The sequence below is a fragment of the Ischnura elegans genome, chromosome 9 (assembly GCF_921293095.1).
Source record: "Ischnura elegans chromosome 9, ioIscEleg1.1, whole genome shotgun sequence".
Classification (NCBI taxonomy): Eukaryota; Metazoa; Arthropoda; class Insecta; order Odonata; family Coenagrionidae; genus Ischnura; species Ischnura elegans.
The window spans coordinates 81,287,854-81,301,778 of record NC_060254.1 but is presented as its reverse complement, the minus strand read 5'-3'; the positions used below and the strand labels follow the sequence as shown (position 1 = coordinate 81,301,778).

The 13,925-nt window shown below is 38.1% G+C and overlaps 1 protein-coding gene across 1 annotated transcript in view; it reads right to left on the bottom strand.

Annotated features, from left to right (window-relative positions):
• Window positions 1-13,925, bottom strand: part of LOC124165591 (somatostatin receptor type 5-like) — a 264,040-nt gene that overhangs the window by 59,412 nt on the left and 190,703 nt on the right. Inside the window, exon 3 of the mRNA XM_046543049.1 lies at window positions 11,252-11,301. The gene's annotated coding sequence lies outside the window, so the exon portion shown is untranslated. The remainder of the gene's footprint in view (window positions 1-11,251; window positions 11,302-13,925) is intronic.

The following is a 13,925-nucleotide window of genomic DNA, read 5'->3' as shown; positions in this document are numbered from 1 at the left end:
ATTGCTGGGATTCTTGAAAATGAGTGCTGCGACGTCTGATCGCGAAATTGTTCTATCATTAAAATAAAGTTTTATTGTACGCTTTCAAGAGCATAATTCGAGGTATTGAATTACGATTTTGAATGTTTAATGAAAATTAACAGATGAAGTGTATGGATTGAAAAGTAATCCGACGGTTTTTATTTCCAATAGCTTTATCAATAAAATAAAGGCTTTTTTGCCATCATGGTGATTTTTCAAGTACTTTGATAATTTGAGTACACCGTGCGCTAAAAGCATTTGATATTTTCCTCATACTTCCAGAGTTTATTTAAAAAATAGTTCTTGCATCAATTTTGGAAATGTGAGCATCAAATAATATCATTTTATTAATTCAAATAATAAAAACTGAGATGAAAACGGTAAAAACACTGACGTGTAAAATACTGCTCAACGTTGGACTATGGTTTTACATTTTTTCAAGAGTAAATACGGATTTTGTTTGCATTCTAAATGGCAAATCTAAAAATATTTAATTAAATATTTTTCTCGCGCTTATACGGTGTCCATTACTTGAAAATAAATCGAGGGGACAGCTTTTTCCGCAGCAAATGGAAATATTCAACGTAGCGCGTCCGAGCGCGGTATTCTCTACTCTATAAAAAAGCAGGATATTTCATTCACTCGTTAATGTAGTAAACGATTCGTTAATGGAACCTCGCAAAGGACATATTTTCTCTCCACCGAATTTTCGACTCCACGCTGCTGGAGCGCTCCTCGGTCGCTTTTTGGCGTGGGCGAGGAAAGATAATAGCATTTGCAGACCGCTCGCTCACTTTAGTTCCTGGACAAAAGATTCCCAACCGTTCCCATTAGCGTCAACACGGGGAGATACGCACAACAGTGACGTAATTACATTTTATATCCCGCCATAAATTCTTCCCATATGGTTTGGGTGGGGAAGTAATATGGGTGGGGAGGGGGGTCAGGGGCATTGAAAGCGGAACTTGATTTGTTTGTCCACTTGAGCAGCCCTTATGGCCTTTGCCGCCCCCCCCCCCTTCCTCCTCTAGGCCCTCCACCCTCACCACTACCGCGGTTCGATGAAGCGGGATAGGGTTAGCAGTGTCGTCGACTCATTATCATCGGTCGCTCGTGGAGACGCAACCCGAGTCCCAAGGCGTTGGGCTACCGCACCTGTCGTCAAGGTGACGCCTGCAAACACTACGCACGCCTTTATTTCGACGAACTGCCATCGAGTATTGGGAACAGGTGACATCGCCGTAATCAGTCGTACTCAGAATCATTCTGAAACACTCGCAACGATTGTTTCAAAGGAGCGAATTATAGATATCGATTTTCGATGGTAGTGCCAGCCACGGAATAAGACTCAGGATTGATAAATGGATTGCAGCGAAGAAATAGTTAAGAATGGTAAATTAAAGTTAAGAAGCGAAATATGGGGAGGATTGAATATTGTGACGGTTTTATTAAAAGTACCGTCCATAAAATTTACATCATTTTTTTAACAACGTGATTTTAACGGCACTCAACTATAGTGGAGCACGTCGAGCTAACATTGGGCCGAAAATTTTGCAGCGCCTATAAATTTGTCTACTGCTTTTTTCCATTGCAGTCCTGGGACCTTCTTCAAATATGAACGAGTCCAGTTCGCAATACGGACCCCGAAACTTCACGTTCAAAAATGACCGAGGGTTTTTTATAGTGTTAACTTACCCACCAATATATGAATAGGTATTTCCTCCTCACTTAGGTATTTATGTATCCTTGAAAAAAGGTAATTAATTTCAGTGGGACCACCAATGTTCCTTACTCTTCTCAATGGATCATTCTTTTCTTTTCCTTTCAGTTTACTAAAGCCTGTTTCAAATGATTGCATATAATTTTACAATAGACCCTCAAAATCAGTGCCCTCTTCCAAAGGGGATTTAGTGTGCATGTTTAAGGTATTCCAAAGTTTTCACTTCAGTAAGCCGCACTATTCCTCACTGATCAGGAGTTTCCTTCTTTACACCTAAATACCGACCAAGCGGCACCCATCGAGTTTTTTTAATCGAATTTTTCCCTTGGCTAAATTTCATTTGACACGAGTGGACACTCTTAATAAAGTAAATATTTGTTTCATAGTTTATTATAATTAATGAAGAAGCCACAAAGAGTATGAGAGAAAAAACATTTTCCCGAAACTATAAAGAGAAAATGGACAAGTAACTTCGAATCATTGTAACCTACATCACAAGAGATTAATTTCCGATGAAAACAATCATCGAAGGACAAATGGTTGGAATGAGCATTTAAGAAAAAAAAACCGCTTATGACATATAATAAAAATGATAAATAATGTATTAAGTGATCTACGGATTAAGGTAGATGAATTGGGAGCGGTGCTGCATCCAACCAATGTATCAGGATAACTGAGCAGTCATGATAATAGTTTTCAATCAATCAATGGATATTTAGAAGTTTATCAGACCGACGAAGTATATTGTTGCGACGTTTCTCGATAAAATTATTGCTTATTAAGAGAATCGATTTTCTTGAGTTATATTCAACATTATTTGATTTGCAATTCTCCTTCTACCCACTAGTTGTCACATTAACACTCGTGAATTTACGTTACTTCCGCCGTAAATTTCCGGCACTCGCCACGGGAATGGTTGAAGTCTGCTAGAGCGAAGAAAACCCGGAGAAGCGAATTGAAATCCTACCACAGAGGCCTAAAGGGGATCTTTTGAACCGAACTAGTTGGCCGGGGATTTCCGCTGCACCTATAAATTTGTCTACTTCTGAAAGAATGCCAGTTTTTTCCACTCCGGTCTACGGAGCCTCTCTAGTGGTCTAGAGAGAGACCATGAAATGTAAAGAGATCAGACGAGACCTTCTTGAAGTGAGGCGGAGGATTGGTCAATGTGAATTTACGACCAAGCCCCGGTGGCAATACGGAAGCCAAAACACAAGATAAGGAGCATGGTGCGGTGCGCGAGTCTCTATCTTCGCTTGGTCGTCGTTTCTTGTCACGATGACGGGATATGGAAGGCGCCACCAGCGTAAGATGAAATTATTTTACGAGTTATTCCAGGAGGTATTTTTTTCCAGGAAGCGTTATGAGATTTTGAAACGTTTCAGGATATTTCGTGACAACCACGGGACCAATCATGCACGCGATGATTAAGTAGGACGAAATTTATCCGTAATACTTCGGCATCAAATCTTGGGTTAGTGATAAAAAAAAACTCGGTCATTCCCAAGAAATATTAAAATTTATTTTCTGTTTTGTAAAATTTAATCCCATAACACCGAATAGAGTACAAATTGGCCATTTTACATCGGGCGGTACAACACATTTAATAATTAAACATATTCGAACAACCGCCCCGCCGCACTTTCCGCCCGCACCCCGCCGGTACCGAGGCCGGTATATAATCTGCTTTATAGTCTTGGCAAACGAGGTTGGAAATTCAGTTCAGATCGCTAACAATGAAATTGATAAGAAAATGAGACTCGTTGGCTAAGGTACCTTCATAGACGACTTTCACTTCACTTTTGGGCTGGAAGAAATCACTAGTTGGACTCACTCCTCAATTAATTTCTATGCTGCGCCCGAGCACGACCTATCTCTTAAATACGACTAAATTACCCCAAATTCATTAATATGCATTTCAATTTAAGGTGTAAGAAGCTACGGGGTACAAGTGATTTTTTTCTAACCAAAGTTTGTCACATAAATTAATAGAAGAAATAATCTCTATTGTCTCAAGCTCAAACTTGTGGAGGTTAATTTTGAGCAAATGATAAGAAAAACTTTGTACTTTTCCGTCAATTTATTTTTACGTTACTACCAGTTATGAAGCAGTGGCGTCATCTTCAAGTACTGCTTCGTAACTTGTAGTACCGTGAAAAAAAATTGGTGGATAAGTACAATGTTTTTCTTCTCATTTGCTCATAGAAGATATACACAAAATCTTGGTGGCCAAGGTTTACGAGTGCCTTTAGCCGAGTTTTATGCTGACATCGACTGCAAAGTAATTATACAATTAAATATGTAGTTTATCTCGTTTGTTTTCTTTACCTGATTTCCGTACCAAACTCCGCTTAGAAAAAAAATTTCTTGTACCCCTTGGCTTCTCACCCCCTCAATATGGTAGTTTCCTTCATCAAAGAAAACGAAAGGCATTGATTGCGATACGTTACCCAACATTATTGTATAGTGTATTCATAATATACAATTTATTTGGTATTTGAAATCCCAGTTTAGACGTATGCCAATGGTCAATTTTAACCTTATTTGAAAAAGGCCATATTGGCGCCCAATAATTGCCACTCAACGTGACGTCACAGGGACCTAGATGCTTTACGAGTAATAAGGAATTTTAATCGTCTGAGATTGCCCATGCATGCATGAGGCACAGAGCTCAGGGAAACATCTATTAATAATCACCTATTAGAATTGCCTATGGTCAGAAAGTTTCCTTCGTTTGATAGGGTATTTAATTATCCTTATTTAAGCCAAGCGCTACCTCCTAGCAGGGTACTCTGCTACATGCTAGCATGCTGCTTCGTAGCGGCGCTCATAGCCTCGCACCCAGGTGGCCTCACACAGCAGCTGCCAGACGCCACACGGGCTTTTCCCAGCAGTCATACTTTGCCGTCGCGTTTTCGCGCGCTTCAAAAATATTTTTCACTTTTCATTTAATCGCGAAGAATAGATATCGTCATTTTAAATTCTAAAAGCGTGAAATATGTACTCCGGGAGTAATAATATTTCGATTTAGGCAATAAAAATCAATAGGAAACCACCCTATTGCTTCGTATTCAAACTCACAGGTTGGATAATGATTTGTCTGTAGCCTTTCTGTCACTGAAATTTAAGAATTGAATGGAATAAGATAACAAGGACAATTAAGTTGCCCAATAATCATATTTATTAAAAAATAGCAAAGATATTTTATAGTAATTTAATATTTTAATTAATATAATATAATATTTTATAGGAGTAATAATCTTTCGATTTCAGCAATAAAAATAATAGGAAACCACGCTATTACGTCGAAAAAGTAGGAGTATAATAAGGAGTATTAAAAGATAACGTGCTCTCAAATGGCACATGCATGTGGCCCAAGATTTTTGCATTCCCCAGAACGTCAGCTTCGTAGAACGCAAGCATTTCCAGTAGTTGTCACTCCCTATCCTACATATTGACTGGTACAAAATTTCCAATCCGCCATTCCCATACCTTTCAACGACAGCCTATCCTTTACACACATAGTCGAATGGAAGGGAATAAAAAAAGGGGAAAAATGCTTGCAGGAACGTCTCGTGGCATCAAAATGGTAAAAGCTTTTGGTAGGTGAAACAAACTGTATCTAAGTGCCTTGGAAGCATTCCTTTTCTATCCCGAAAGAAGCAGATTTTCTCACGAATAACAGCTTTACATGCTCGATGTCTATGTTGAAGGCACGTATGAAGCACTTCTCGAGTCAGGAATTCATTAAATAAATTTTCATGTTGCGATTAACCATATTTCGGGCTAGTCGTGTCAATAAATGTGTCATCTCAAGTCAGTAACTCACGAAGCCTATCCTCTAAGTGCGGTGAAAAGATGCCGAGGAATAGAGCAGCCGTGTGTTGAATGGGTATTTACAAGATTATCTTAATGAGATAAGGACATTGTGACCAAGGCAATATGTCACATGCGGCAGCTGGAAGGTAATAATGCTCTATTCTTTTATGTCCATGTTAGGGATCAAAATTAGTGTCTTTAACATTTTAGAAGGCCAGCGGGATATAAACAGAGAAAAATATCTCGTGTTACACTCATAATCCAACTACAATCCCTTATTCTTGGTCTTAAGACTGATTTTGCGCGTAACGCTCTTGCTGAGGTATCATCCCTGCTATTTTATTACCCTCTTCGGTCAATGGATATGAGCATCGAATTATCTCCATTGAATCTGCAAGCTCATTAGCTGAATGCTTCAATGGTAAACTGAAACGTGTCCTCACAATTTTCCTCCATTGTCGATGGATGTAATAGCATATGTATACTGGCAATGGCGCAATCTTTAGTGGCGTCCACATTTTTATCGTTACGATAGCTTCTCCCAGCCCGTTTTCAGAAACATAATGGAATTGCTATCCAAAGGTGCAATTAGAAATCAGAAGTGGACGTGCAAAGGAGTACAAGCGTGTATAAAGGATGGATGCGTTAATTAACATTACATGAAGATAACGAGCAAGTATCATTCCATGAACACCATCGTGTTGTTCCACCGGGTCAGTTCCCGTGCGAGGTTGAAGAGCGAGACGCCCCAGTAACAGAATGAAGGTCGAAACTAACGTTACCCAGTAATTCTTACGGGTGAAACACATTTAGTAAATTTGCGGGCAGGTCAATCGTAAAATAGGATTTATTATGGGAATTCTTGATGCGATGAAAAAGTGAAAGAACGATGTTTAAGAAAAAGAACGAAGATTTAAAAAACTTCGATGGCTTACTCACAAAAAGTACTAGCATAAAAATAAAAAACATTTCAATCGAAAGGTGAAGTTATTCAACAAAGAAATGTTTCAGACAATGATATTCTGGAAGAGAATCTATACTGATAGGTAGATATTTAAATTACTGTGATGCTTCCGTGTACCGATGTGATTCTAAGAATTATGAAACATGTTGTGTTTGAATGAATTATGAAGACAATCGTCGAAGGACAAGTGGAAGGCAAGAATGGAAAAGGAAGACCTCGAACAAAATATATGGAACAAGTAAAGAGAGATGTGAAAGAGAAGAAATACGTAGGTGTGAAAAGATTAGCTGATAGGAGAACTGAGTGGAGAGCTGCGTCAAACCAATCCTAGGACTGTTGACCAGTGATGATTGTGTTTGTATTTGGATGAATGTATTTTGAAATTTATTTTGTTTTATCTTTGACTTTGTTTGATGATAAACCTATTTTTGGGCACCGAAACTATGTAAAGGCAAATTTAATATGCTAATAGACGATTGATTGACTGATATTATTATTCTCTCTTGACACCTCATTTGGAGTACAATGCCGCAACATGCCGATAGTGTATGGTACCTGTGTGAAAAATAAAGGGCTTCGGATATATACATACTGCAGATGCAAGCTTCAAATTTTTCTAATATTTATACGATAAACCGAATAGTGTAACTTAATTAATTAGAAATTAATAATTGGTCAGTCATGCCGATTGAAGGGAAAAATTCACATTTAATCTTTTGAATCTTTAAATGCCAAGCAGAACACTTTTTGCCCGAAGTTCAAGATGTATTGAGAGAGCCTAATTATTATCGTAAAAAGGACCAAAGTAATAAGATTAGGGAAATAGACTGCAGAACCGAGAGATTTAAGATTTCGTTTTATCCGCATACAATAAAGTACCGTAATATTTCCGATAGTTTATCTCTAGGATTCGGGGTGGATAAAATAGGTTCTTCACGAGTAGTTTATATCATGTTATACTGGTAAAAACTAAGCATCCGTATGAATATTTTGGCATGCTATAACTCATACATAAATTACTAATTACGCTAACGTTTCGTTTATCTTTTACGAACTAGTAGTTTTATTTCCATAGTAGCATACTCGCGTCCTTGGTACTCCCTTAGTCTCTGATCTGACCGCGTATCGTTGTCGTGAGTACTTTTCCTGAGTCCTGAGAACGAGCGCGTTTCAGATTAAGGCTAGCATGAGTGCTACATGCTTAGCGTGAAATCACCGCGTGCCACACGCTCTAGTGGTGTCGTGCACGGGTCCTCGTAAATGTAGGCGTAGACCGTAAGGTGAGGGTTTCCTCCAAGTTTCCTCCGTACCATCCCCTGAACTCATCGCCAGTTCCAGTGGCGGACACAGATGGGGGGCGCAGGAGGCGCCCCCCCCCTTGTGGGGCCGCCTGTATTGCCAAACATTGCAGAACCACAATTTTAAATTTGTATATCATAAGATGGCATTGTCTTGTATTTTTACATAATCACTTTAATTAAAACCTTCCCAAACTTTGAATGTGACTTGATTATTTTTTTACTACGATAAAAGTAAAGGTAACTCAATGCATCTTTTCCATCCCCCCTCCCCCATTGAGTTTTTTCTGTGCCCACTATTGGTCAGTTGACTTATTTAGGAGCCACGAAAAAACAAACAAAATTAACTAATTTCATTGCCAACTATGAACTTCGTTGTATGCCTTCTGCGAATCTGAATGCCCCCAGCAATACTCCGAAGTGGGCTATAAAGTGGGCGCTGTCCCTTGTCGGAGCTGGCAGAGGGAGAGCGAGGAAGGGTCGGTCTATTCATTGCTTAGGCTAGGATGAGTGCTTCATCCCTGGTGTGAAATCACCACAAGCCAGTTTTATATTTATTCAAGCCGAAAACACAGTCACGACGCTGCTAGTCAAAGAATGCGGTACCGGTGAATTCTCTTCCCTGGGCATTCCTATCCCAAAATAACTGACCTTTTCAATGCTGCAAATTCATTTAAGTATGATCTGCAAAGTGTTTTTTATATTTTCCTTCGTTGGAAAATTTATTTTTTTAAACAATTTTCAATTTATTTCCATACTTTGAATTTAAACTGTAATTAATGTAGCAACTAAATTCCAAAGGTGAGACAAGATATAAAATACAAATACTATGAATTTCATTCTTAAATCGAAGATATTTTTTGTAATATATTTTTGTGATCTCTTTGTTGCATACGCATTCACATTTGTAAACGATTTAAATTTATTACCACACTATGAACACTTACTACTATTGCTACACATTAAACTGATTACTGAACTACTGGTAAAAAATGTTCAAATCAGATGTAACAACATGGGAACCATGAATTACGTTACTAGGACCGTTTTTTTTCAACCTCCGTAAGCTCAGCAAAAACACCATTAAAGCGACAGGCGGGCACTGCGCAGGTAGGGCGATTGCGCGTCCTCCGCACTACACCCTTAATTTCTGACCGTAAGTTGTTAGTTTAAGGTTAGTTGCAATATCATCAACTTCACTGCCTCAATTGATTCTCCCGCCAAGTGTGCACTGTGGAGCGACAGCCAGAAAACTCGCCCAATGGCTTCAGCATTGACATGTCTTGACCTTTGTGTCGATAAAAAGGATGTTTTCAATGCACTGTGACTAGGGATGTGAAATTACGACAGTTCCTATTCAAAGCAGATGAAGACACATGCCGACTTCCGAAAGCGTTGTGATTCATGACATCGTCCGCCATCTCAGCGCTCACGCAGCCCAACTGATCCTTAAGCAATTTCAACGGGACATTTTCAATCACTCGCCGTGCAATGTCGACCTGGTGCCGTGTGACTTCCATCTTTACGCTGAAATGAAAACGTGGCTTGTAGGGAAGCGTTTTCAAACGTGTGATGAGCTTCAGGACAAAGGCAACATTCATGTTTGTAATTGGCGGCAACATCCTATGAAGAAGGTATAGTAAAGCTTGTCACGACCAATTCCTCAATCGCCGAGGAGAATACGTCGAAAGGACACCACAAGTTTGCTTAATATTTACCTATGAAATATGTTTTAATCAAACATTTCGTCTTCTGTTCATGGTCCATTGGAGCTTGAAAAAAAACGGACCTCGTATTATTGTACGCGAAGATGCGCGAAAAACATTCACGAATTTGTCGCGCAGAACCACGCTTGGGTCTACAGGTAAGGATAATGCGCGTTCTCTTCTCTATTTCTCAGATGTATCTTGTGTGGTTTCTGAAAAATACACCAGCATATTCTTGCTTACATTTTCTCAAGGAATGTGGTAAGTACATGTAAATGAGAGGTGAGTACACAACGCCGCAATACGATGAGAGAGAGTGGTGGTTAAAATTTTATACAAATTACAAAAAGTAACCATCGTAGAAGCAGTAGTTAGCATTTAATTTGTGTAAGTTTAAAGTATCCTATTTACATAAGAGCTAATTGAGAGTTATTCAATCAACAATTTATACTAAATGAAAGAGCTCTGCAGAAAAACAAATGAATTTATGTGGCGTTTAAGGACATATGGCTTGCAATAATAATTCACGAAGACCGATGTTGACTTGCCGCAAAGCAGATAAAATTCACCGGGAACGGGATCGAGTCTCAGATTTGGCTTTGGGGAGAAAAGCAATACATACGGAGAGGAAGCGGAAATTCACTCCAGAATAATGCATCAAGGAATATATATTTTTCCTGGTAACTTTGAATGGGTCAGAGGAAGTTAACAAAGGGAGCATTAAGGAGTTATAGGGGCTTTGCTGAAAAGTCGCTAAGAAGTGGATAGGCAAGGGATTGCAAAGAATAAAGCCGTTTGGATGAAAACGGTTGGGGATGTTAAAAAAGGAAAATGATTTGGAAGCTGCACGTGGCTGATTAAGAAAAGTTGCTATTGTTGGTGAGAGCTTCAACCATGCGTGAAAGGATTTTGTAAGTACGGACAATGTAATGTACCGAGAAGGTGAACACTGTCCCTTCAAAGAAAGGCGAGTGGTGTCTCGTTTAAATATTAAAGTCACAGTAAAATTTCATAGTAATGAGTTTTTATCAGAGAACATAATTGTGATTCTGCCAAAAATCGGATTCCTATTTCATTTCACGTCTCACAATAATATTTGATGCAAGGAAATCGCGTGCCCGTGAGAGGATAAACGGATACCAATTGCCTCTTCTCATTTAATATACTCAGAAAAATACTTAATAATGATTATCTTCTATATCTTTGACACTTGCCCTGTCCTATTCCATGTAAGTATTCGTATTCGGTCCTCAAAGTATCCGTTAAAATGCTAAATTACTCAAGTATGTTCAGAATTCCGTAAATATTAGCTTCTGAATATATGACTCCAGAGATGTAACTCTACACATATAAATTTGAGAGAAATACACCTTAACTTTAATGACTATTTTTGTTGATCTATTGATTCAATTGACTGGGCAGCATTTTATCATGTATAAAAATAACGAACAGGGCTTGTTTTCATTTGTTATTTTAAAACTCTTATCGCAATTTTTAGTGTGCTTTTTTGATTTGTATGCAAGATCAGTAATTTTTGTGTTCGTGATTAATATTATTATCGAAGAAGTCTCTGAATAACTTAAAATAAAAATTAGCCTATTAAAAACATCCACTCACTATGGTAGAACAATTATTTTTATATCATAATATTTTATAGTTATTGAGTTATAAAATTGAATTATCTTTAGTGTCTGCGAGTTTTTCAAAATATGAATGGGCTCACCTAACGCCGTCAATGCAACTGGAACCACCTAACTGCTCGGGGCGATCGATCTGCGAATAAAGGTAAAAAGAAAAATGAGACATCATCTTGGGAAGAAAGGCTCGGGTTAATTAAAAACATCATTCATGCGTACCTGCTAGAAGTTCACTACATTTTTTTATATGAATAAAGGGTCAGTAATTGTTACCTCACAGTAGCTGGGATGAGGCAATACATGATTGATTGCTTTGTCGTTGATGGGAGTTGAAAGATTAATTATTTTGATACAATTAGGGGTCACAATAGATTGGAGGCCTCCGGAATGTCAATTAAGTAGATGTTAGAGCGTTATGGAAAATTATAGATGAGTCTAGTATTATTTTTAGTCCTGACTACGTGGTACAAAAGGAGGCCAGATTCATCGATCGAGGGTATCCTTATTATCCTTTCTCGTCTCCATCATCACCTGAATAGAGCTGGTCATGACTAATTACCTATGCATGGGCAAATTAGCAGCGCTATAATGGTAAATAGGAGGAGACGCGGTTGAAGTTGATGCATTTTCTTCGGCAAAATATATTATTCATTTGCAAATACGGAAAAAATGTTAAACGTGGCACGAAATCCCGGCCTTGCCTCGACAAAAACTGTTTTTTTTTACCACTAATGGTAAATTTCTAGGATATTATGCAATCCGAGAAAAATAGGGAACTATTAAAAAAAAGTTCAATGCAACTGCCATGATGCAATTCATTTGAAAATATAGAAAAAATATTTACAATTTTTATAGCCTAGGCTTTAAAATTATTTTAAAAAACTCTGCTAAGGGTATTAACTATCCTCATATATGAATTTTATTTTCCAATTTTGATTCATTTACCACTTTGAGCACGAATTAATTGCTAGCTCATAATACAAATTAGTGTGAATCATACAGAACATACAGATAATACACAGTGACACAATTATATCCTCACAAGTGACACTCGTAAAAACTGTATTGAAACACTTTGAATTCACTTGAGGACTTTTAAATGACGTTACCTCGATGTTTCCGTTTTTGCAAGAATTTGTGGTTTTAGATTGTTAAAAAATAGACATGATGATTAAAAATTTCCTAGCTAGCGAGTACTTATGAAGAGCCTCTATACAGCTTCATCTGATAGATGATTCCCTAAAAACAAAAAGAGAACGCAAAAATTTCCGAAGGTGAGCTGAGATAAATAATTATGTAAATATGTAAAACTAGTACCTGTTCAAAAACAGAAATAAACACAGGAAAATGCCACAAAAAAGTGCTCTGAATGTGGTTCCAGCATATAAGAGCGTTCATTTAACCGTATTATCCTTATTGCTTTTACAAAGTTCATTTGGATTCTCCGAAGCTAGCTCTACCGGCCTAATCTTCTACTAAGCCTCCTTTCAGAGGAATGGCGCGAGATAACTTGTTACGGCGGCATGACAAATTCATTCATATCTTTTTGTATATTCACTAAAATTCAAGGAAGGATTTATACAGTTTGTGGCCAACACAGGAGAAGATTATCGTCTTGGAATTTTCGATGGAGAAATAAGTAGGGCCGAAGTCGTAATTCCATAGGACTAAGAAGAGGGAAGTTGATTGGGCTATGAAAGGACACTAATTTCGCATCGTATTACGTCGGGAAAATATGTAAACTTGAGCCCATGGGTTTCCCAAAATCGCCCATTAAATCTGTTCAACCTTTAATTCCCTGCACTGAAATGTTGAGGCCTTTACTTTGTAGAATTCCATTTTATGGTTGGAAGGAAATTACTTAGCTTTTCTACAAAAACTGTTTAGTCTAGTTTTTGTAGAAAAGCTAAGTAATTTCCTTCCAACCACTTTAATTCCCTATTATTTGCAAGCAAAATAAATACTTATGTGAATATTATTGCACTATTTTTTTTACCAAAAGTTGCAGGATCTTGAAGTATTTTGCTTTAAACTGGTATGAAGCTCGCAAAAAGATTGCTAAAGAAGAGGTTTTAGAACACAATTTTTGTAGTTTAGTGATGTACAGATATTTTCAGGATATGGTCATATCCAAGGAAACGGCTATAAAAATATAGGTAAGGGTTCCGATGAGTTGGGAAGAAACTTTAAGAACCAAGTATGAGCAAAAAAGTATTGAATATATTTATAGTGAGATATTGAATGCATTCTTAAACTACACCGTGCTGTTGAGGATCTTGCAATTGTAGTGGTGTAAGCTAATAAAGGTGGGTAAACACAGTGGCAGAAGGAAGGTCATTTCAAGGTACTATTATTAGAAATTACAAGAAAATGTAACGCTGTATCGAAACCATGGTCAGACAAAATAAATTACCACGTGGGAAATGCTTCAACTGTTACTATAAAGGCCGTTTTACACGGTACACGGAATTGCGCAGTCTGACGTACGTGTGAAGGCGCAATCAAAATTGCGTCGTGTAAAGCGGTGAATTGCTAGAACACATACGAGAGTGCGTGGATGCGAGACGGCAAAATAGCCCCTGTTCTAATTTCGTTCATGCATTCGCGCAATTCCACGCCATTTTAGAAATTAATGCAGCTCTAACCAGCGCAATTCCGTGTACCGTGTAAAACGGCCTTAACACTCCCCGTCACATGCCTATTCAGCAGGGATGGCAAGTGAAACAAAACGAAAACGTTTCGTTTCACTTGCCGGGCCTA